The 26506-nt window shown below is 38.6% G+C and overlaps 1 long non-coding RNA gene across 5 annotated transcripts in view; it reads left to right on the plus strand.

The window, feature by feature from the left end:
- Positions 1-26506, plus strand: part of LOC308069474 — a 462044-nt gene that overhangs the window by 323551 nt on the left and 111987 nt on the right. The gene's annotated exons all lie outside the window — the stretch shown is intronic.

Consider the following 26506-nt stretch of genomic DNA (forward strand, 5'->3'; position numbering starts at 1 on the left):
ATTTTTAAAACAAGTTTTTTGGCCTAAATGGCTGTATTTTCTATGGTGGATCCCCTTCTTGCTCTGCCTTTAGGAATTGACACCCAGAAATCAGAAAAATACAGCTACATCTTTCTAGTTCAAGTCATTACAGCACAGAGAGTTTGAAATTACTATGAAGACAAACCAGTAAGAATGGAATAATTAGTCTGATTTCTGTTCCACCCAGGTTTAGTGCAAACCATCTTATTTAACTTAAACCCATGAAGGCATATTAATACTAAAACAAGGAAAAACTCCCTTTTCCCACTGTGGCTGTAATTTAATTGCCAAGCCTCTACCAGTTTTAATCTTTTTGGATCCAGAAAGCAACCTTCGTCTGCTAGAGAAAATGCAGAAGGAATAGGCTCAAAGCTCCTGTTTGTTTTCTTCCCTAGAAAGGCATGCAGGAGTGGGAACAGGAAAGGCACTGGTGGTGGAGAGGGCAGAGCTACACCCCTTCAAAGCTTCGCAGCTCTTGCTGCTGTAGAAGTGCTCTAGAAACCAGTGCAAGAGGGATTCATCTGGAATGGTCCTATATAGTGCCAAGCGGCACACAGCAAGAGTCTTTGTGGCATACTTTGATCAATCATATTTTAAGCAGTGGTCTTCGTTATTGGAAATACAACTAAAGTGAAAACCCTGGTGGTAAAACATTACCAGTCTTTGTGTGCAAGGGGTAGCTGGTTGTCTCTGTAGATAAGAGTGAATTTGAAGCGTTGCTGTCAATATCGCTTCTCACAGTTATTCAGGAAAGGTTTCAGCTAAAACTGGCATGGGAGGATTTCTAAGCTGGTTTGTAGTGTGTAAACATGGTGACAGGATGAACAGTATTTTGCAAGTAAGAAATTCTTGAAGAGGAATTGTTTGTACTATTATAGATTTAAATGCAGCAATCTGGACAAAACTATAATTACAGAAAAAATGCCAGTTTACATGAATTTCAGCATTTCTTGATAACAAATAGTAAGTAATGAACTGAATTGTGCTTGAAAATAGATAAAGATTAGAAGCATCATTATGGCAATCTTCCTTATTGTTAATGAGAATGTGGCAAACTCCTGTCTTACAGCATCACATGCATATTTTATCTGTAATCTGTGAATGGTCTCATTTTCAGTCTGATGGAGACATATTTTGTCCATCCTCCAAGAAGATGGTCAAAAAGCGTTCCTTTCTTAAACAGATTAATAACTCAAAAACCTTGAAAGTGTTTATGCGGTGCAACCTAAAAAACCCAAAACCCTTTTACTAAATGTAGTTTATCCGCATGTTCATAAGAAGGAGGGCTTTTGAATTCTTAATATTCACTTAGTTTCATTCACTGCTGATGGCTTTTGAACTGTCTTTGTAACATAGATCACAGATATATATTTTTTTAAAAAAAAAATTTGGTCCAATGCCTGGCTTTATAGACTTAATATATCCATTTTATTTCAAAGAATAACTCTATTGATTTGTGCTTTTTCTCTGTACACTGCAGTGAGAAGCAAAAAAAAAAAAATAAAAGGCTTGGTAAGGTTGCTGTGTTTTAGTTTTACATATATTCGACTTCCTCAGCAACTCCAAAGACTTTATATCTCTTCTGATGCACTGCTGCAGTCTTATCTGTAACCAATGCTTATTGTTAATTTTTTATCATTTCCATCTACAACCAAGTTTTTCTATAAACAAAAGCAGAACTGGCTGTAATGGATATATAGGAAAAGAGACCTGAAAGGAATTTTGCCAAACAGAAACAAAAAGTTACTCAGTTTCTTGACACTCTGTGTTTTTAAAGGGGTTACAAAAGTGTTTGTTTTCAAAAGTTACTTTAAGCTTATTTTTGTGTTCTATCAGTAATGCCAGCTTTTACTCTCCTCAGTTTTTCTGAAAGCCTGCTGAGCTTCTCAGAAGGCATGCATCGCCCTTCCTAATTTAGCTGGGGTGACCACCATGTTGAATGTACAACTTGGATGCGCTTTCTGTAAATATTTAGACATTGAATTTTTATAGTTATAAGAAAAAGTAAGCAATTAAGTTCTGCACAGAAACAAAATGTTTTCCCTAGGTCTTCCTATTGCTCATAACTGATTTGTTTACTCTTCTGGAGTCATTTTACAAGTTATGTGACCTCTCTGGTTTTTTGGGTGTTATTGGAGCTAGTCTTGGTCTGGATGCCTCAGGGTGTGTCTCTTTTACCTGCTTGTGATTTATATGAATCTTCCAGGGATGTAATGCATTAGAGATGTCATTCTCTGGCAAATCTGATGGAAAATCACCAATGTGTCGAAAAATCTCTGTGGGAAAAAACAGACTAAGAGGCTCTTCCTTGCTCCTCTCTTTCCCTTAGGCACAGATCACAGAAGCATTGTTTCCACAAGGGCATCAGTGCAGTTGACAGAGGAACATGCTTTTCTGTTGAGGCACATGTACGCTTTAACGGCAACATTATTTAATCAATTCCTCTTGAGTGACATTCCATGCCAAATGAAACCTCTGCCTTTTACACATGTGCATCACTCTTTCAGTTGCAGATGACAAAGAGCTTGTGGCTTTTTCCTCACTCTTTGTGTATCTTTGTAATACCATCATTACAGGAAACTTACACTGCCTGAGGACAGCAGTCTGATTGTGCTTCTAGAAGTCACATTAGCAATGAGCAGTTACATAAAATCAAAGACAATTTGGAAGAGCTAAAGGGTTTTGGTTATCAGATGTCTTTCCAGTAGAAGGCAAGGAGTAACTGCAAGCAGCAGTGAGCACTGTTTCCCGTTAGGGCCTCCTTTCTTAGAAAATTCTTCTTCTATAGCTCGGAAACCAGTGATGATGTCCTGATGACACTGGTTTCACATGGACATACAAAAGAAGAAATACCTCTGTATTTGCTGTGAAGTTTCAGAGGATAGATGGTAACTCCTCTGGCATTTGAGCAGAACATAGGAACTGTTGAAGATCCTGTAGTTAAATGAAGCCCAGATAGCATTAGTTTCCATAAAGGTCTGGGCTCTCATTAAAGGTCTATGAAAAAGTAAACAAAATACAACCCACAGTGCTGTATCAGGACTGTGCTTTGAACAGTGAGAGAAAGATAATTTTCTGACTAGTGCCATTCCTGCAGCACCAAGAATCCCCACTGAAGACAGTCCCAGCTGAGGTGGCTTCGCTTTTAGGGCTCTCAGGGAGGTATGTCCCAGGAGATGGCTTAAGGTTTTGGTCTGCACCCACTGTTCAGTTTCACAGTATCATTTTGCAGTTTACAGAAACATTAACAAAGTCTTTGTCAGTAAAGTCAGAAAATATTAATAGGACAAAGAATTGTCATAAAATAAAAACTATAAAATATATATTTGTTTTCCTGTTAAAAGTTGGCTTTCCAGGGTAGAATATAAAGTTTTTAGTGACATTTGATCATTCATTTAAGGTGAGTGTCTCTGCCTACCTGATAAAAAGTTTCATCAGTGTATAAAGTATGTTGAGCATCATCTGTCCTGGGTATATCTAGTTGTTTTTACAACAGGAAAAAAGATTCCCTCCCCCTGCCCCCATTTAGTCTTCTTGGAGAGAATCTATAGTTCTCAGGTTTTAATATTGACTATTCTTTTGGCTGTTCCACACTGAACCTTCTTCCCATTCCTGTGAGGGAGTGTAACTATCGCTTTTGGAAGATCAGTTTGACAATTTCTGCATTAGCCTTTATGACTACCAGAAAAATTATACTTGAGGAAAAACACCAGTGGGTGTTTTGGAAAGGAGGGAAAGGAAAAGAACTTTGGAAAGGAGTTAGGCTTACCTTTTGCTGTAAGACTGTTGCTACGTTAACCTTCTGGGTATCAGTAAAACCTGAATTCCCCTTACCCTCTGCAGAGAGACTTTCTGTCTGTTTCAAGAAACGAAGTATCACACAACACTGTCAGCCTGTCTGCTCGTAACATTCTGTATTTGCAGAAATCCTGCCCAGCTCTAAGCAATGACTTCAAGTTTGCAGTGGTTTCTGCTGTCTTTCAGTCATTTTCAACTGTAATTTGAATAAGATGCCAACTTCAGTATTTCCTTTCATATGAATCAGACCTGGGAAGGCCGATATTGTTACTGTAGATGGGAACAAAGAATGCAATGGAAATAAGGTCAAGAAGATTGTATTTGCTATTTATCTTAAAATTTAAAAGTTATCCTTGGATACCTTTAGAGAACTAGAGCTGCTAGAGGTCATGTCTGGTACTAAACCTGAATTGGAGAAAGGCTCATTATTTACTGCGAGGAAAACTAGCTAAGTTTTAATTGACAGTCCTATAAGTCTATTCATTTCCATCATTTCTCATGGCTGATTTTGACTAAGCTAAGACTTTGCTGAGAAGGCAAAGAGCAATTTAGAAAATTGTTTGGATTGGTGTCTTAGTGACTTCTAAAAAGCAAAATATTTGACCTTGTTTTTAGGAAAGGCATTAGATAAACTGAATGCTTCAGTGAGTACTGTGTCACATTTTTTACTCAAGTCAGGTGACCTATGCTTACAAAAGCTGTTATGAAATATTGAGTGTATCATCCTTCCATTTGCAGCCAAAATACTTTTTCTACAGGTGGTGGCACATACAGGGGAAATGTATGGCTGGAGAGCAAGATGAGAAAAACTTCCTAGTGTATTTTGTAGTTGTAAATGAACCCTCCATCAAATGCACACATTTTGACTACATGGGAATCAGTTCTTTCTTCATAATCCAGTTTGTGGAGATGTTATAAAAGGAGAAATAAAATCAAGAAAAAGTGTAGAAAAAGTGCATTTCATCTAGGGACTTCTTTCTTTAAGTCTTTTCCCTGTGATAGAGTTTATATTCTGCTTGGTTTTCACCGTATTGCATGAAGGAAGCTTAGAAAACATGAGTCACGTTTTTGTCAATGTCGTTTGCACACAGTTTTAAGCTTTCTGAAGTGTTGAGAAATAGGTCACTTCCCCAGAATTCAGCAGTTAGTTTTCATGTTTAGTGGAGCTGAAGGTTAGGAAAAATTTCAAAGCTGCTTTTGTTTTTCTTTTTTAAGCCATTATTCAACCTTGAAATGAAAACTCAGTCACTAAACTATGCTAAATAGCTCATTTCCCTAGTTTGCTGATTGAGCTAAATCGCCTTTGGAGATACTTATGAAGATGACTTACCTTTCTCTTATATGCAACAGTCATGCTTCCTCATCCATGTAATAGAAACTAGAGAAACGCAAGCCTGAGATTTTCACATTCAGAAATGGTTTACCTATTGCTGGAATCAATTTAGAGTTTTAATCCGAGACCCAAGTTTTGCATTTTAGAATGAATCAGGAGATACAATTTTTTGCTAAGACTTTGACCTATGTGCACAAGGTACATATTCGGAGAAAGTTGGGTTCCTGCAAAGACGAGCATTTTGGGTGCATTAAACTGATGTGGCCTCTGTAACCGCGTACAGGAAGAAAGGGGAGAGCGGCTCCTCCTGCCTGTGCCCGCCGCACTGGGGACAGAGCGGTTGGTGGCCGCGGAGCCGTGCTGCGGGTGAGCATCTGGGCAGCCTCCTCACTCCTACGGGTGATGTTAAAGGGAACTTCCTCGTGCGGAGAGGCAGCGGTTTTCTTCTGCACGGCGCGAAGCTCATCGATGCACGTATGAAGTTCAACCCCGGCTTCTAAACTTCCGTGTGAGTAGAGAAGCTGGACGTGGATGAAGAAACGCGAACCCTTTCCGACTTGCTTTGCTCGCGCGTGGTGCAGCGGCCCGTTCGGTGGGGCTGGGGTGGCGGCACCGGCACCCCCGGGACGCCTCCTCCTGTGCCGGGCGGGGCCGGGCGGCGCTGTCCGGCAGGGGGCGCTCCCGCACCGCCTCTGCACCCGCCGGGAGCCGGGCCGCGGCGCTTCTCCCTGGGCAACAAACCCCGGCGCCAAGGCTCAGCCCTGGCTCTGGCTGCTCGGCATCTGCACGCAGGTGGCCTTAGGGCACCCTCGGAGCTCTGCCGCCGAGCCAAGCGCCGGGCAGGTGGCCCGCGGCGCCGTGCCAGGTGTGGGCTGTATTGCGCTGAGGTTTGACCTGCCTGTGGCTGGTACCAGTCCGCAGCTTGGGCGTCTGTCCGATCCGCAGGTAGAAGCTAAATGCATCACTTACCAAAAGTTCGTCGTTTTAGGTACGATCCCTGTGGGAAAAAAGTGGGGGAAGTAGCTTTTGTACTGTCATGTTTTTCTTTATTATCATTATTTATTTATTTAATTTTGGCTGCAGAAAATTACAGCCGAATTCCTTCCGTGTGCACAAGTTTCATTTCGGTCCTGTAGAAAGCGGTAGGAAACCTTTCTTTAATTTTGAGATAACGTGTTAACCCTTTTAGTGTAATAACTTGCCATAATCTGGAAACATTTCCAATCCTGTGCAAAGCTTGGGTATATTTTATTCAAAGGTAATATTCAGCAATAAGACTTTATTTTAATTTTGTTTAGTTTACACATTCAAATATAGAACGAGTAAACATATTAAAGTCTATTTGAACACTGAAGGTTTTCTAAGGCATTGTAAAACATATGTTAATCTTTTACATGCAAATACACAGAAAGTGACTAGCTATTTTTGAGAATTCTCTTGGTAAATGGTTTGCAGGCAGTTAGTCCTCAAAGAAAGTTTGCATCTGACAAGGATGTAATTATGTACATCCTAACATTTCTTCAGCTGTGGGAGAAAACAGAATTCTTTCACTGAAATCTGTATGCATCTTTCATGCTGGCTTTAGTAGGCATTTGGTAAGCGCTAAATTGGCAAAGATTATGGTTATCTGGTCGGAGCATGCATCTTTTCATTATTTTCATTATTCTCCTGCTCCTCTCCATCTTTATTGGGTGTGGGTGTGTGTGTGTGTCAGACAAAAGAAAGACTTCTTGAAGAAAATTAATAAAAAGTAGCCTTAAGCAAAAATCCAAAGGAGAACAACATCTTCATTGGAGGCTTCAAGTGAATTTGGCAAGGGTGACTCAGTGTCACAGATGGGGAACTATCCAGCAGAACTCTCCATGCAGTCCTCAGGAAATCAAATTAGCCTGACAAATGTCTGGCTGCACGCTTCAGAATCAAACTCATGAATGTTCTAGCAACATCTGCTGTTACTTATGTGAATGTGACAGAAGAAAATTGAACATAACATGTGCTAGTGAGCCAGCAAATCTGACTTTGATCTTTCTTTGTTTGGGACAAAAGGAGGGAATGAAGTACAAGATAGAAAACAATTTCTAAAATACAGTTTTAGAATTCAAATAATGACTAAAAAGATCTAAAGTGTCCTATTTCAAATCATGCTGCCCATGTGCAGCAGGTAATTTTTTCCAGGAGCTCCCCTTGTTCAGAACAGTTTGCTATTTAGTGAGGAACAGGAACTGATTTTCTAAATTATCACACTGCAATTTGTGAAAAGAGTGAACTCCAGGTATCGGAGATCTTACAGTCATTCTGATGAACCAGAGAGACAAAAATCCTAACATCAATTGTAGTCATGAAAGCTACTACTTAGCAAGCATAATTAATAATTAAAGGCATGTTTTCACAGTTTGAAGGGAAAAATATGCATAATGTAAATTATTCCTAATGAGTCATTTTGGTCAAAGAAGTACAATACTGCATCTTTTAAAGGAAAATAATGTCATTGAACCTATAATGTTTGTAAAATAATATCTGAGAGAATCATTTACTTACATTAAGGCTATTCGGGATGCCATCACATTTACACACCACTTGGTAGACTGTCACATCCTTATATTAATTTTCAATTACGTTCTTTCACATGTGTGGACTAATTGTTGACTCCAATTTTAAGAACAAGTATGCAGATGCATACTCATCTCAGCCATGGATATGCCATGCCTTGCATACTAAGCTCAGTACTGTTAATATTCTTGCTTTTTTCTCTGCTAATGATAACAATTACAGGTAAAAGTGTTTTACTAATGATAAAGTGGTAAGAGGAAGCATTTGTAATATTTTATTCTCACTGCTATGAAGTTACTATTAGTTTAGGTTTTAAACATGTCATAGAGGAACTGAAGGAACAGTCTGACTAGGGACCTGTGTTTTTACCTGAGGTACGCAGCAGATCAGTGAATTCCCACTTGTGCATGCAAAACAAGCTTGTGTATAGCTACCACTTAGGTGCAGAGTCTTATGCCTGTAACGTTACAGACAGTACAGAAGTACAGAAAGGGCCTTTCAGGCAAGATCAACTCAATATTCTGTGGTCTAGCTCTCAACCTGCTGTGCTCCAGAGGACTAACATAAATGTCTCACATCACTGAGTTGTACCTTCCTACCTAAAATGACTATATGGCACTTCTCAGAACTTTGTGGCTTTTGAGGGGAGGAGAAGAATCAGTGCATGAGCAGCTCCCAGATTTTCCCATGAAGCTGGTGGAAAGCACAGGGGATTTTGATATTAAGTTCAAGAATCAAATCAATTTCTCTTGTGTGCTAACAATGACAATCAGTTTACGGAGTGATTCAGAAAAGTATCTTTTTGTAGCTTCACCTGTTTTTGTACACTACTGTAACATTCTAGTTTGAGTTTGCCAAAGTTTGGACTACAGTTTGGGTACAAAGAGCTATGAAGAACAAACCTCTTTACTACCCCTCATACATCTCGTTGCCATATTGACAGGTAATTTTTGATTCCAGTATTTTTAGTGAGATAGAGAGGTGGTCAATGGTATTCTGACTTGCATTTCAGGGACCAGGTTGAGTTTGCAGCTTTCTTAGTTGACCAGTCTTGTTTTGATTTGCTCATTCAACAAGTTAGATACAGAAGTTTTCAATGAAAGACAGCTGTGAAAGGAATAGTGCTGTGTTTCTGTGGAATAATGTACTGGGCCATAGCCATAATTAAACCACTAGCATTTACACTGCGGCTCTCAAGGAAGCAGATGCAACTCTGTAGCTAGATATACTGTTGTCCCTTCTGTGTGTGAACTTTTCCGGACAGGTTTTTCATCCCAAAATTTTGCAGACAGATCAATAGAGTGTTTGTTCTTGTTGTAGGGTCTCTTTTCTGCTCGGCGGGGGCCTTGCAACAGTTCTGAAGGGAGGTTCCCAAAGTCTGCATGGTCTTTAGCTTTATGATAGACAGGAGGAGTCAGGGATTTTGGAAGCATCTTGGTTGCCATCCATGGTTACAGGAGGGGCAGCAGTACAGAATCAGAGAAATTCCTGATTAAAATTTCTGGTGTTTTCTTCAACTTTTTCCCTCTGGTGCTCCAGAATTATTTTCATGTTTGGTCATCTTCTTTGTGACACTCAAGTACTGCTCCTTGCAGGGATGGGTGCTGTGTTTTGAGACTGAATTGAGGAAAATGCAGAATAGTCCTAGGATAATAAAGATTTCTGTGAAAGACCAATTAATATATTATTGTTGATATTACCAAAAAAAGGTAAGATAGAATAAAGTTTTCTTTAGGTGCTTCTATTTTTCAAGACTTCTATAAGGCAGCTTACAACTTCATACTTAGGAAAATTTTCCTCTTAAGGTGAACATTTTTGCATAATTTCCAATACCTTCTTACATGTGGGCTGCAGTACGCAAGACCAGAGTCCTAAAGGTAATTAGGTGTTCCCGTGCTCAGTGCCATCTGACTCTGCCAGTGAATTAGGCAACAAGTCCATTGAATGTGCAGGGAAAGACGTATCTTGACCCAAAAGAAAGTGAAATGTCTTCAGAGCCCCAGACAGACTGCAGGCTTTGTGCTGCGTGCTATAAACAAAACACAGAGCAGCAACAAGTATAGAGGAGACCAAATATTAAGTGTATGTATGAAGAAAGCTAGGGGGAATGTAATGATGTTCATAAAACTACATAGATCTTTTGGAAGGCTTTAAAAGATACCTTGGAAATATTCTGTTTTGTCAACATGGCTTTTCACTTAAATAGGCCAAAAATAAATATTTAGAGAAGAAAAATTAAAGGAAGTGATTGCAGCCAGTTGGTTGGAGCTGATCACCAGGTATAACTTAAACGAGACTAGAGGTGGTGAGTTGGCATGTGGGCTAGGCTGCTGTACAGCTCCAAAGCACCTTTGGGCAGTTTTGTGATACTGGTTGGTAGGAGTTTGGGGGCGGGGACAGGAATCAACTGAGGTGATTTTCTGAGCGTATTGACTGTGGTCTTATGCTGTGTTCTGCATTTAAGCTCTGTTTAAGAGTTGGTCAAGCAAAGAACCAGCTGAAGATCTGAAAGGTTCTTACTGCAGAGAAATTACATGATTGGCAGTGGAATAAATTTCCTAGTTTTACTTTGGTCCTGATCAGAAAGGCTTTTAATTTCATGTGCTTGAGGTCTTCTATTGATAGGCAGATGGGTAAGAACTTATCTTCTTTAATACATATCTCTGATGCTGTACCAACAGAGTAACATAGTACTGGTCTGTATTGTTTTAAAGAACAAAATCTGTGGAAATGTGGGTCAATAAAAGCTTTTATGGAAAGTGTAACAAAAGGAACAAAAATCTAAATGGTAGGCCTGGTATGTGCCTTTTTCAGACATTTATATCTGGGTGAATCAAGGTTTATTCGTTTTTTATGGCTGTCGTTGAGGCTGTCTACTTTGGGATTTTTCTAGCCAGCAGTGTTGTTCCTCAGAATTTGTTGTTCTTGTCTTCCTAGGCTCTTTTAGCCTTCTCAACTTAGAAATGTGTTATTTTGGCTGGCGGTCTACAGAGTGCCGGTATTCTCAGGAGGAGAGCATTAAGGGAAAACAGGTATTCATCTTGATATTGCCAGGTGAATAAAAATGATTAAGAGAATAAACTGTTGAATCTGAAGATACATCCCCTGACTGCAATTCATTCTTTCTTGTGTCTTCTCAACAGCTTGGTTGTGGCCTTTTTTTATCTGAGTCTTATTGGGTTTCTGAGTAACATACAAACAAGTTATACAGTTAGCTTGAAATGGCTCAGAACTTATACCTATATATTTTTTTCTTCTTTCAAGAAGATCAGCAAAATCCAACACCTTCTGCCTTTCCAGTTGTTTACAAGTTGGGCTTAGCTAGTCATAAGCTGTCACTGGAGTTTTAATGGAAGCAATGAGCCAGCTTCATGGGGTGATCCATCCCACTTATTAATCTAAATCAAGGCAGCATCTTCTGATGGTGGTCTTTGCCCCTGTCTTGTGATTTCATGTAATCTGTTTTCCTTCTCTGGCAGCAATGGGGTGAGAGCTCTCTATAGACCCTGTAATGTTGGGTGTATTGTGAAATCAAATAAGATTGTTAGAAATTTATAATTTGTTCTTGCTTGGTTTCAAAGCATTTTAGAGATCTTAAAGCTGATGGGAGAAGTAACACTAGCCATTAATTTTCTTATTTAATGCAAGCACTTTGTTCCAGACTGGTTGGTAGGAGGAAAAAGGCAAAGTGAAATAAGAAATACAGTCAGAGAAAACAAAGACAGATCAGAATGACTACACTGAATGGATGGCCTGTGCTGTAGTGAAATAAAATTTCTCCATTTTGAATAAAAGTAATGCTCTGTGGAAGTACTTCATAGACAGCTCCATCTCTGGAATTTTCTCCACATGTTTCTCGCTATCCTATTTTCTGTTCTTTTGCATTCACTTTTCACTTGTGCATGATTTCACTCAACAAGCAGGAAAAAAAGATAATCAAACACAAGAAGAAAAGTTTCTATTTGACATTTTTTATTGTTTATTTCAAAGAGAGAAGTAGGAAAATATTTTCCTGTGTGGTAAAATTTCCCATCTCAATTTCTGGAACTCCTTGAAATCACCAAATCTTTTTTTTTTTTTTTTTTTTTAAATATATATTAATGGGGTGGAAGTGGAATTTCTCCATAGCAAAGGAAACCCAAGCACAGCAAAGGAAACCTGCAGACAGTAGGTGCATTAAAAAAAATGCATCAATTTTTGAATTTCTTTCCTGCTTAGAGGCCAGTGAGGAAGCCAGATTACTTTATCTCTCAGGGCATTCTGAATGCAACCATCACACTGTGGGTTGTTTTTTCAGGCATCCTTATGTCTCAATAAGAGACTTGCTAGAGTACGTGCAGGAACAGAAAGGCATCCTTCATTGGCTACCACCTGCATCAGATAGCTGGGACTAATGTGTTAAGTATGTTCTCAGCACTTAATGAGTTTCCACTGACCAGGCAGCTGTCAGACAGTTGGAGAAGTGTTGGTCTCTGACAGTTCTTGGAATGGGATGATCCTTGATGTTGCTGAGATGCTGTCTACTATCTTTTTTCTGTTCTTTTCTTTGAGCTGTATACAAATTAGTGTCAGTATGTTTTCTCCTTGAATTCTTATCTGCCAACTATTACTGTTGCAATTATTGCTCTGCTGTCAGTATGATTACCTTTCTTATCTTACATTACTTTAGCTCATATACCTTCTCATGCCTTCGCAACAATTTTCTTAGCAGAACTGAGGCAAGATTGTAATGTTCCTAAGTAAACCTTCAGTCACAAACAGTCTCTTGTCCAGTGGTTACATGAATGCGTTCAAAATAAACTGAAGTGGGGAGGTAAGAAGCAGGCTCAGTGGCAGCAACAGTGATGCAAGATGTAGTGGAAAAAGATTTGATTATAATCAAATTGTGTTGGGCACTATGGATGTGTAAGGAAGTACAGCATTTGATTCAGTGAGGACATGGGGAGCAAGAGGCCCAGAGGGGTGAAGATTACATATACCCAGCTGATTAGCAATATGTTTTGTCTTTAGAAAATATGCACAGGCCACATTCTTCAGTGAAAAATTGTTTTTGAGGGGAAAAAGTACAGATTTATGGCTTGTCAGCATTTAGTAACATTTATTATTTTGCTGTATTTGCAGAAATATTCATAGCAGAAGAATAAGAAGCCTCGATACTATACTGCATCTTAATACTGTGAATTGAAATATCCTTTGAGCTCATTTTTCATTTAAAATGTTCTTAGCTTTCATTTTTTTGAAAGCAAACCCAAAAAAATTAAAAGCTCAGTATTCAGGTATTTTTTCAAGTCATCGCTACTGACAGCAACTTCAAACCTGAGCTCCTGCACAGGTTCCCTTCTGCCTCGGCACCTCATCAGCAACACCACCATCGGAACCCACGTGCACTGCTCAGAAAGCATACACCATTTCCTTACTATTAGGAAGCCTTTTGTTTTGGACTTTTGTTTGTATATATATGTGTCATTATCTTTATGTCCCAGTACACACATACACAACTCGAAACCAAAATTATTTAAATACATCTGTTCCAGCAGCAACACATTGAAAGATCAGGTCTGATGATCAGGAAGCACTTCAAATACATGCTGTTAAACTGCTAAATATCTCCCCATGTTGTTCAGAGACCTGAATGCGGAGGGAGAAAGCCCTGAAGGGCTTCTGGGGCTGTCATCAGCAGTTCTCTGCAAAATGTTGCAAGACACCCAGCTTCATGCACCCTTTTCAGGACTTTGAGGGATCCGTTGGCCTGTTTCACCTATGAACTACTTCTAGGAAAAGTAGTTTTCACTCTCAGCCTACTCTGAAGGTGAAAGTTTGTAAAATTTTCTTAGCTCTTTTAATTTCTGCAGTTTGCACTGATTCTCTATGTGATTTTATGCTAAGGGGATATCTTTTAGATAACAGCCTTTTTCAACCTTCAGTCCACATGAAACAGGCTGGAACAGGGACCAGGGCATACAGAGCCCGGCAACACAATTCTAAAAAGTCTTGTGTCTAGTATTTAGTTGGCATGTGTCAAGTGTGTCAGCTGCCTTTTCAAGTGTCAGAGCATCATTACGGGTGGTCTGTGTGAAACTGATCTAGCTAGTGTCCCATCTTTGGCAGTGTCCAACAGGAAGGGGTATAAAAGTAGAGGAAACATTCAGGGGCACTTCCTTGGAGTAGTCTCTCTGTAACTGTTTGTACCTCAGGGAGTTTCTTGGCTTCCTTTGAGAAATTCCCTTTCCATTTGTCCATTTAATTTGTCCAGTCTCTCTTTTACTGTCCACATCATCCTGTGACAATTAATTCTGTGGCTCACCCACACACTGTGTGAAGAACCATATTTGGTTCTTTGGAATCTGCTACTTGCAGCTTTGCTGGATGCCAGCTACTTCAAGTCCTGGAAGGCACAGTAAAAAAAACCGAAAACCAAAACCAACCAAAACAACAACAAATAAAACCACCAAAGCAAACCAGTGCAACACCCTGTTCCTCCTTTCCATGCCATTCAGGACTGTATAGGACTTTGTTGTCTCTTCCTCAGTCACCTTTCTCAAGCTGAAGAAACCTAATTTATTGGTCATTGTTTGAACAGAAGCTGCTGCAAAACCTGGTCATCTTTTCAGTCTCCAGGTGCTGAAACAGTTTTAGCTCATACTCAGTTTCCTTTGTCTCTGCCCACTTATGGAGGAATTCTGTGCAGAGTTCCAGAAATTCCAGGTAGGACCTCTGCATATCCTGTTCATTGTTTCTTTTGGAATTAATCTGTTGTTATTTTTTAAATTTATTATTGCATGCATCATTGTACAATATATCAAGTCTATATCAAATATGCCCAGCTTCTTAATTTTCTTCTAATTTAATGACTGGAATTTACTGAGACTATTCCATGGATTCCTTACACTGGAAATAGATTTAAGGATTGTCTTTCTGTCATCTTTACACTAGTTTAAAATGAATCATCCTGTGCTGCAGTAACATACGACAGCTGTAAAGAATCACAGATCTTGCTCTGAGCCAGAATTTATTTTTCAAGAAAACCCCAAACTAACATAATGTTATTTCAAGAGCTTCTTTTGTTGGTCTTTCTTTTCTGTACCCCTATAGACCTTATACCTAGAAATGTCCACACTGATTCAAGAAGCACTATCTGTAGGCCCAACCTGGTTCTGCAAATTCCTGGGCAAGGCTTATTTAAAAAGGAGGGGTTGAGGCCTATAAACAGGGAATTACTTGGGTTTACTTGTGTGATTGTCACACAATTCTCAAAGTTGTTTCTGTACCCCAAGCTATATACAGACATTAAGGTAAAGCACACAGACATCTCCATTTCTTCGACACATACCTCAGCAGACACCATAGAGAGCCTAATGTTGCACAGAATGGATAAAGAATGTGAACTGTTAGCTGCAGAAGAGGTGTCTAACAACTATGTAATTTCAGTATTAGATGATCAAGATCACTGGGGAAGGCAGACATTTGAGCTGCTTTTTAAAGTGTCTCAGATATATACTCTGAAGTGTGTGTGATTTTATATGATCATCTATCCAAAATAATGAGAACTGAGATACATAAATAGTAGAGATTAATTCTAAAGGCTGATTCTCCTGGCTTTTTGCCTTTCATGTCTAAAAGCCTCTCTTCTTAATATTTGGAAACGATTGGTTGTAAACTCCCTAAATATGATTCTGCTCACAAAGAGCCAATTCTTCAGCCTTTGTTTACCTCGATTTACAAGTTTCAAAAAATATAATCCCTCTTGAAGAATGGGATAGAAAGAGGAAATTATTGCAGATTCTTAAGGGTTAGAGAGTTGGAGAATTTTAACAAGAACGTCAAGCCTTATTGGCTTTAAACAAATACTGTGTAACATGTGCAGTTCTGTTAGCTCCACTTAGTATAAATTAATAATTTGGTAAGAGAAGATGACAAAATCAATGGAAGAAATCGCTACTGAATAATAAAATAATTGTACTGAATAATAAAAGGGAAGAAATTGCTAGTGGCCTCCAACAATGTACATGCATTTTAGGATTATGGTAAACACTCTTGGTCAGCCCTGCTGGTGTCACCAGCAATTACTGTTTTTATAAACAATTATTTTGGGGAAGAATAAGTGGTATATCCCCAGCTGTCGTTCTAGCATATCACAGTCTAAGGGCTGGTTGCATCTGTCATAAGGACCAAGATCCTTAGTAGTTAGTCACCACCCCTGCAAGGTGTAGTCTAGTTTTGGAGATAGCATTCCTCCAGAGGATCACCACATCTCCACATGCCTTTCATTGTAAATCAGACTGTAATAAAATGTGCTAACCCAAGACAAAATCCACATCTGTTAAAATAAGTCATGTGTTCAGTACCTGAAAATATTAAAACTTGCTGATAGTAAGTGTAGCTTCTGGACATTAGGATAGGAAACTTCTATTATTTGTTTATACTTGTTTGAGTGTTTGCTCTTAATCAGCACTTGAGAGAAGAAATTGGTGTACAAAACAGAATTTCAGATGAGTTAAGTAAACAATAAGCTAAAATAAAAATAAACAAAAGCAGTGGCTCCTTTAAAGCACCAGTAGGATGAAGAAGAAAATAAGAAAACAGAATTAACTAAGGTACTCATCAGATAAATGTTTGATTCATTTTAGAATTAAAGAATATCTAAGGGGACTCCATTAAAGCTATAACATACTGACCTGTTTCTGTGGGATTACTATACTAATGCAAAAAGAATGAACAGTTATGCTCATGAGTTGATTTCATTGTCTTGAAGTATGTCTTGCTGTAATGGTATGTTTACTCAAGTTACATGCCACAAACAGAAATTATTACCTTCAAATGGGGTCACACCTACATCTGGTGCTTTAATGGAAATGTAATAATTTTGTAGGTTTTCAGGTGCAATAGTATAGGATGTTTGTTCCTGTAAAGGAAAAAATAATCTTCTGTGAAATTTATTTTTCTTCATGACATCAATGTACCAAAACTATAGTTAGCTGCAAAATTCAACAGGTCTGTAGTATTTTTCAACGATTAGTATTTGTAAAGATTACAAGGATGTTTTACAACTTATTAACAGTGAATAGAACCTAGTTAATGAAACCCAAAAAGTTATTTGAACTATCAACAAATGGTTAGCTGATGCTAATACAGTATATTTCTTCTTGGAGGTATAGTCTTGTTAACTTGCTTATGAACATTTAAATGAGGCTGTAAACACTCACATGCACCCATGCAAATTGAATGCTATGTTGAGCTTTGTAGTCTATATAGAACTGATACTAGATGGTTTCTATTTCAGTATGTGTTTCCAGACCAAGAAAAAAAAAAATCTCTGCTGTCCTCTGTTTTCTTAAATCTGTAATTTTTTTAAAGCATTCTTGTACTGGGTCAGATTAGATTTGTTCTTCAAAAACCCACAAGGGAAAGGTAATGTCAGCTCATTTGCTGAACCTCTCTGCTGGCTCTCAAGCAAGGTATAACCTCCTTGAACTTTTCTCCAAGGATTGTGCACATTGATGTCCATCTTAAAGACCCATTTCTGTCATGATGCCTACAGTGAATTGTATTAACTTCTATCCTGCTTCTGTTCTCCTTCCCTTAACCAATATCTTACTCTCTATTGCATTTAGATTTCTGAGCATCTTGAAATGGGGAATGTCCTTGAGGTTTCTGGAAGGCATGTGGGGACAGAGTGTGTGCACAAGAATTAAATGAAAGAGTTTGGGTTTGAGCGGTTCCTAAACAGATGTCAAGGATTTAATAAAGTGAGGAGGTCTACTTAGTGTAACAAATAATTTTCTTGCTGTCTCTTGAGGTCCGTGGTGTCTGTTCCTTCGCTTCTGCCATAGCATGGATTATCACAAAAATAAAGAAAACTGTGGCAAGCACTCCAGGGCTTCTTGCTTTGTTTCTGTGCTCAGTGGTTCAGTCACAGGGTTAGAAGGGATCTGAAAAATTTAAATCACTGCTCTTTTTTGCAGATAGCTATCTAACTAATCTGTCTGTCTGTCTATTGGATTATTTGATCAGTTTGTTTTGGTCTGTACCTATCCAAACCACCAGAAAGATGTCCTAATAACTTACTTAAATCCAAAGCAGTTTACAACTGTTTCTTCTGTCCTGTTCATAAGAATAGAGCAGGGAATTGTGATGCCATTAGAAACAAAGTCAGGACTCCAGAAAGATAGGAGTACTGGCCTGCAGTCTCTACTAAATCACCTTCCAGGGTGAGCTCCCATTGTCTGTCCTGTGTCGAGGGGTATGTGCAGACTGGTATTGCTGGTCTTCTTTCTCTGAAGGCAGGATATACGTAGCTCTGATGGCTGGCTTGTGTATCTCAGTCATATGTGTAGAACTGGCTAATAATGCTACAATCCTGTTCCTAGTCTGCACTTAGATTTGAAAGCGGTGACTAGAATCAAACGTTATGTTTTACCTGAAGTCTTCTACTCAGTGGGTTTACAACTATTCCATATTGAAAACAATACTTCATAAAACAGAGAAGTCTGAGCTAAGGCAATTGTTATTACATGTAAATAATTTCTGCTAAATTCACTTCATAGTTTGGTTGTGTTTTGGAGGGGGTGGGGTGTTTTTTTTTCAAGATGGATATAAGGAAAAACTTTATTCCAATCAAATATTTCAATCAGTGGATCAGTTTGCTAAGGGAGGTGGTGCACCCTCCATCCTTGGATCTTTTCAAGACCAGAAGGAATAAAGCCGTGAGTAACAACATTTAACAACATGGAGCTGACCCTGCCATGAGCAGGGGGGTGGACTAGAGACTGTCTGAAGTCCTTTGTGAGCTGAATTATCCTATGCCTCTATGGCTATTATTGATCTTATCAGCTGAGAGGGCTTTTTTCCTCCCTCTGATAATACAGAGATGAAAAACATACACATACACCACCCCCCCACCCCCCCACCCCCACGTACGTAGAAACCCATTATTACAGTGTGATATATGCTCTGGTTACCAAATTCACACAGTGTCTTCAGTGCAAGACAAATTTCAGTATACTCAACATCCAGAGAGGCATTTATGATGAAATTATTGTTGTGAAGTGCTTATGAACAGAAAACACAGGACTGAAGGGGTTCACTTGTCCCTACGAGCCTTGTCTTGTGCCAGTTTGAACACATTTGTCCTTTGTCAGCACTACAGTTGAACTTCTTTCACCTTCCCACTGTGTGTGTTGGACACAGCTGTATTTCTTTGCAGCTGGCATTTTGCTGGGCTAAATAATAAATTCTTTTATGTTTTTTTTCAATCGCTCTTGGGGGAGAGCCTCTAATCACCCTTCTGCCTGCTCTGGGTCTGGTCCTGACTAAGATCTGTGAAGCAGCTTTGCAGCAGTGTTCTAGAGGTGGTCTCACTACTGTGCTGTTTTCTTGTAATTTCCAGGTGCTAATCTCCCAGAATTTCACAGGAGTTCCTGTGATTAGTCAATAAATGCCTGATTTTGCATTTTATATTATTCTCTCTACTTCTCCCTCTTCCCTCTTAGCCAGTTCCTTACATGTTTTACAGATTTACCTAATCTCCATATTACTGAGTTTAGGTATTTTTTCAGAATAGTATTATTTTAAATGCTTCATAGAAGTCCACATTGATGAGGTCTATCACATTTCCTTCGCCTTAATTGCAAGGCAAAACAATACAGAGTTGCTGTACTAAAGCAAGCTGCCAGTTCAGTTCGGTACAGCCTGTTATACTGACTCACTGTTCTGTTTACCTCCATGTTTTTGATTATGGTTTCCTACAGAATGTGTTCAAGAGCCTTGAGTATCATTGAGATAAAACTAATGGATCTGCTGTTTGCTTGGCTCACCTTTTGCCCTCTCTCTGAAGTGTGAGTACTCACCTCCATTTGATAGAGGCCTGTCCTATTTCACTTGCACTTCATCTCTCTGTGCTTTCATATATTCTGGAATGGAGACTATCTGGTCCTTGTAGTGTAAGCACATTAAATCCTTTGATCTGTGTTTCTTTTTTGACAGTGGCAACCTTCATTTCCTTACTTTATTCCCATTAGACAGTGTGGGTTTTGCCTTAGACTCTTCATTTTTTTCCTTATTGAAAGCCAAAGTATTCATTCTAAAAAAAAAAAAATCTAAAAAATAATCTTAAATCCATTCTTATAGCATCTTTATATATTTTCTTCTTTTTATGTTCTCTATTATAGTACTGAAGACACTTGTTACTGTGTAGAAAATATTTGATTTAAGGCTGTTTTCGAATTATTCTTACACTTTTATCTGTTAATATAGCTTTCTTGTGCTGCCTAGTATGTATCTCTCTTTAGGGATGATTATCATCCAGTTACAGCTGGAGGCCTTCTGTAGAAGTTCTTTCCTTTTCTTTAGAAATAAGTTTTAGATTTTGAATTTCTGAGTTAGTTTAAGTCATGATGCTCTTCACTTCAGGTAGTAGTGCACTTAATTTTTCAGAATTTTTGTTGTTGGATTATTTTTTTATAAAAAAATTGAAAAACTGTGTTTACAGTCTGGTTTTATTTATCCTTTAAGTGGCCATAAGTGGAAGCAGCTCATGATCTTATCATCTATTTTCTATGGTGAGTGTTAACATTAAAAACGAAAAATATATCCAATACAGTATTATTATTGACTAAATATATATTTTGCTGTCTGTATATATATATTGTGTGTAGTATTTTGTTGTGTCTATATATTGTATAATATATATATTTCATTGTGTCAAAGCCTGTGAATTAGCTAGGCCCTACCAATAACCCAGGAAATAACCAGGCCCTGTTGTTATTGTGGACCTATTTCTCCAGTGTAAACCAGGGAAGCTACTGCCCTCTACAGCAATGCAAGAATCCATTGCTGGTTTGCAGTGGGACCTTACAAGAGCAGTAGCTACTCCTTCCCCTGAGAAATACATCTACAATATGCTGTATTATCCACTTGGTAAACCAAAAGGCACTCAGGAGCAACACAGCAGCGGGGCAGTGATCTCTCGTTGCTTTAGACTGTCTGTTTTCGAATGTGTCTCCTGAGTAAGACTAGGGACCTCTGCCTGTATCCCATGATCCCATGAGATTTATAGTGATCTTCTAGGAGACTGTCTCATACCAGTCAGTGTTCTGTCTGATTTCATATTTATTTCTTCATCTTTATGCAGTAATACACTTCAAATGCTACCCTCCACTGCCACGTTTATTTCTACTCTGTCCTCCTTTCTGTTCTTGCATCTCCATCATGAAGGCCATTATTTTCCTGTTACCTGTTTTTCCATCCTATATATTATTTCTAGTTCCTCTGTTCTGTTCCTGAAGTGCACTGCACTGGTTTACAGAAATCATAGTTTTCTCCAGTCTTGCCCAGTGCATTAACTAAAATGAGTCTAGACCCTGGACTAATCTCATTGTCCATCCCCCTTTACTTTGATCTCTATTAATGCTTTCTCTCTCTTTTCCCTTGTCCTTTGGTGTTCATATTGCATATATTCTCGCATTACCAGTGTTTCTTCTTCCTTTAAAAATATTTTTTAAAAATCACCTACATAATTTATAGATTAATGCTCCTCTGTTCCACGCTGCCAGCTTTGATTTTGGAGGGCTGAAAGACTGGCTGTCATGCCGAGTCTGCCAGGCAGAGTCCTCTCTCCAGCCTGGACATCTTGGAAGGTTCCTTGCAGACACAACTGTGAGTTCTGTGTTGATCTGTGACAGTTCGAGGCCAAGTTTCTTTCTTTCCAGGGACCAGAATAATTTGACTGAAATTCATCTGCACCTTTCTTCTGTCCATGAGATCATATTTGCCCTTCACTTTTTCTTGGTGAAAAGGTGTTTATGATTCTTGAAATACCTGCTGTCTTCCATGTTCTATCTGGCATATTTTGAATACATCTCATGCCTCCAAATGCATCCAAACTCCTATGATTCTTCTGTGAGCATCATCAGGCTGCATTTCTCACAATAATATATATCTACCTCTCTTGAACTTCTATAAAAAGACAATTTGACAGGACAACATTGTTGAAGGCATAAGAAGGCACAGAACACTCAATTAAAAAAGAAAGAAACACACCACACACACACTGAGTAACAACTTGTAGCTATTTTTCAGCTATTCATAAGTGTTGTTTTCTTGTAGCTGGGAAGATCATAATTCAACAAAGTACTAAAGTAGGGTTTTACAGAAATGCTTCTGTACCCTCTGACTTTGCTTGTTACTGGGTTGTGCCATTTTAGGTGACAATTCATCAAAATATTTAATACTCTATTCTTAAATGTTACGCATATGCTTAAATACTTTGTTGGACTGAGTCCTTGAGGGAGAAGTTTCTACTCCTCACTTAGCCAAGGACTCAAAACTTATTACTGTGGAGGATGTTATCACTGTAGAGCACAACGTGGCTTCCCAACTAGCAACAGAAATTAAATTACAAGATACAAGGCACTATGCAAAACCCCTTTCTGGGTTCCCTTTTACGTGTTACCTCAGACTTTGCATCAAATGACAGAAACCTTAACTCTTGGCACATCCAGATTTGTCAAGACAAGAACATGAAACAAAACAGAAATGTCTTTCTGCCACTGTATGTGTGAGATTGTTCCTGGAAGGTAAATAAGGAGAGGACAAGATCCTGTCCTCCCAGGTTCCAGCAAAAATGCAGTGCGCACACAAGGGTATGAGGAGGGAGGTGAGGGTGATCAGAGGTCAGGACAGCTTCCAAAGAAATGGATAACCAGCCACAACAGGACTCTGCAGTGTTGCAAGGTGACCTTCTCCTGGTTCACATCTTCTCCAGTCCTTCCCCAGATTCACATCTTCAGATATTGAATGTCTAGACTTACATTTGAGTCTGTGGAGCTGTAGCTGACTTAAAGCACTTGAAAGTCTGACCGAAAATGTTCAGATTTATGGGAAAACATTAAAAAGAAGATTGATATAAAGAATTAATTTGAATGCAAGAAAAGCTTTAATGATGTAGTTTCCTTTCTTCTGATTATAATAAGTAATGTTGTTTTCTCGTTAAAAAATGCTGTGGATGTAGGTATACTGCATAAGACAGAAATGTAACTGCATGTAATTCATGGTCCAGGAAATTTTCATACAGTTAGTGGTTCAGTATGCTCTGTTCTTCCTTATTCTGTATTCTGGCTGCACTGTACCTATTTCATACTGAATCTTTCCCTGTGGTCTTGTTGCCTCCAGTCTGAGATAGCAGAGGAACCACCTGGTAGATCACTTGGAGAGTTTGTTCAAGAATTTTGTGTGTAAGGGTAATTGTGCTGCATCTTGTAACCCCACTGAGAACTTACTGTGTTATTCCATTTTAAGTTCGTATTAAAACACCATTAATGCTCTGCAGTATAGTTTCTTACACTGCCCCCATTACTGCAGACTCACGTCCTTTCCAGTACTGTGTTAAGCAGCATGACAAACATCTGTCACATGTTGGCTCTTTCATCTTCTCTGTGGGAGTGTTTGCAAAGGAGTAGTTTATTTTGTATTTATCTGGATCCATACCTACACATACCTGCACAGAAAGAGACAGAGGCCTGCATGGCTTGCTAAGCATTTGTTAAAGGGCATGGAATCATCTCAAACGAGCCTACTCTTTAGGTTGGAAGGTGGTGAAGCTTGGTATGTTCTGTAGTTTCTGTGTGAACTTGTTGTGTAGTGTAATGTTACTTCGCAAGAAAGCTATGACAAGAATGAGCAAAAATGAAACAAAAGTCTGTATACCCTGTCTGCTGTATGAGACTCACTACTTTAACCTCTTAACAACTCTGTATTTTATTTTGTTGGCCATTTCATCACTTTTTCATCAGTGCTGAGAATATAAAAGGAAGAATAAGAAGGACGATTCAGTAAAATTATAGAACATTGAAAAGGTCAAAGGAATATTGTTTACTGTTATCTTTCAGAGAACATATAAGACTATAAAATTGCAGTGCCTCATTCTCATGACAAAGTTTGTAACAAGGACAGAAAAGCCTGAGTAAATCCGCTCTTTTGACAATGACTACAAGAGTGGGAAATGGTGCAATTGAATCATTGTTGTTACAGCTTTTAGATTGTAATCAGTTGGTTAACACCCATGAAGTTTCAGATGACTTTTAGTTTCCTTCAAGTGACTTGATAGTTGGTTTGTGACTATTTTGAGGCAAATTGCAAGTGAGAAAGGGTAATGTTTTATTTATTTTACTCTTGTCAAGAGTCCAGTGAATTTATTAAGTTGAAACTTCAGGATGTCTGGACTTGTCCAGGTCAGTTATTTACTCTTAGCTCACAGAAGGAGCATTTCCCATACTTCATTTCCTCTATCAACTGAAGCAGTAATACAGCATGATTATTTCAAGAGCCATCAAGCTCAGGCTATCTATTTTTATGGCCTTGTCGACAGCCATCTCTGGATTCTTCACATGCTATGCCAGCAGAGCTTTTGGTTGTTGTTAGAGATGAGCTTTAGACTGCAGAATTTGAAATGAAAGCAGAGCTGGGAGGGTATTTAGGGAAGTGTGGCTTTCTGCTATCCCTGGTTCCCTTCTCAAGGCAACTGTTATGAGTTTGAGGAATAGACTTAGAGATTAGGTGGTTATTTGCTCTAACTTAGTGAGGCTGCTCTTAAGTTTGTGTAAGACCCATGTTTCTCTATCTAACTTAACTGTCTTAAATATGTTCTCTTCTGTAGCTGTTTGGATTTCTTCTATGGCTGATGAATGCAAATGGTCACCTCTGAAGGGGTGTAGCAGATGTCTGGTAGTTAGGCCCTGTGATTATACTGGAATTTTTAAAAGTAGATGTTTATTTTTTACATGGCTATATTTAGGGGAGATGAACACTAGCGCAGAAGATGTAATTCATGTCCTGCTTCTTAACTTTGTAAGGACTTTAACTGTATATTGATTGCTGTAAATTCCAAATTCAGACTAGGCTAAATCCATTTTGTCCAATACCTTTAAGAATGAGTTAGAGTTATTCCTCATCTTAGTAAATCTCATTGTCTGTAATGAGAAAAATATCCTGTTATTGTAATACTCCATCTATGAATCCAGAACTCTCCAAAATTTTGGTTTGATATATAAGATTGTAGACTGTTTTGTTCAGTAGTGGAGGTAGCACAATAGGAGCCAGCAGTCTGAGTCTTAGATGAAGATTCTGTTTGACAAACACTGAATTAAATGTTACTACTTACTCTGGAGAGTTTCAGAACACGTATAAAGTACCAGATACACACTGGGGAGTGTAGGAATGAGATAAATAACCCAGTCAGCATAACAGGCAACCATCAAACTGCCTGAAGATTGCTGTTTGGGGAGTGCTGAATAAAGAGCAATGTTAAAGACAGTCATGGAGGAGAACTTGGCTGTGTAGGACCTCATTTGGGAGCTCTGCATTACCACAGAGCACATGGGAAAGTCAAAGCTTTTGCCTGAAGCCATGGCCAGAGAGCAATGGAGGAATTGTGGGCCATTCGGTACAACCACTGACCTGATACGGACCAAGACGGTAAAAGATGGGGAGCTGGAAGGGGATGGCTGCCCAACGGGGAGCCAGCCAGTAGGGGTTTTGGCAGTGAAGACAGCAGACCTGTGCTGGATGTAATGCAGAAAGGAGTCAGAGAAGGGAAAGGAGTGTGCTGAGGTTTGACATGGTCCCCATAGCAATGGAGAGTGGGTTTTTGTAAAGACCTTCTAGGCAGGCACCAGGACAGCAGGATTACATTTACCAAGGTCTAAGAAAACACTGCTGCAATCACTGAGACACGGTATAATGAGAACTTTAGCTGTGTGCACAGATAGGGCTGTGGGGCTTTTTGTTCATTTGGTGTTCTTTAGTTTGCCTCTTCTCATCTTTCTGAATTGGTTGATCTCATCTATCATCTGGTTTATTAAATTTAAATTTTCAGTGGCTTTTTGGAACTAGAATTTTTAAGTTTTTCCAGCTGCTTTGTTTTCGTAGACTACTTCTAATCCTCAGTTGGTCTGAAAAGATACTCACGTATCTAAAATGCTGTCATTCATTAAGACAGTCAAGCTTTGAATTAGCAAGATTTTAAATAAAGTTGTTTTAGAAGGGGACAGTGAAATACTCTGAATTCCTTATTTAAATCTTGTCTTTCACTTTTTATAAATTATAAATATTATGCATTTGATCAGTATGTACAGATATGAGAAAACTGACAAATCTTTTAAAATAACTATACATATATTCAGTATAATTCAATATTTGCTTTAAAAATGAAATCCTACTAGCTGGGAATATAATAAAAAGGACTATACCATCTGGTAGCTGTATATAATTATATTAAAAACATCAGTCTGTACTTGAGTCAACAATTTTCAAGAGCTTGTTAACCTTTCAAATTAGATTTGTACTATCAATTATACTTAACAAGGAACTTTTTATCCATTGCTTTTATATTTCCTTAATTAGTTCCATAACTCATTTTAGGTATTTTTCTAATAGAGTAACGTCATATAGTTATACAGCCCCAGCAGGATTTTCAGGGATGTCTTGTTTCATCTTCCCCCTTTTCTTTCTTCACTACCACACTGTAACAGTTTTTGGATGATGAATGTTATCACCTCCATCTACAATCAACTCACACTCACTATGTGGCTCACTTGAAATATTCATATTAAATACATAAAGGGCCAGACCTTCTGTCTCTGAGAGTACTGGTGTGAATGGGCTCTGCAGTTACCTTGCTTCATACTGTCCTCTTGAAAGAATGGATTACATGTATTCTGTAATTATCTCTTAGAGTATCCCTCCCATTTTTACAAAGGTGTGAGAAAAGTCTGTTTTGCCTCTGAAACTTGCAGAGAATTCTTTTCAGCC

Source organism: Falco punctatus (genome assembly GCF_963210335.1).
Source record: "Falco punctatus genome assembly, chromosome: 9".
NCBI classification, from domain to species: Eukaryota; Metazoa; Chordata; class Aves; order Falconiformes; family Falconidae; genus Falco; species Falco punctatus.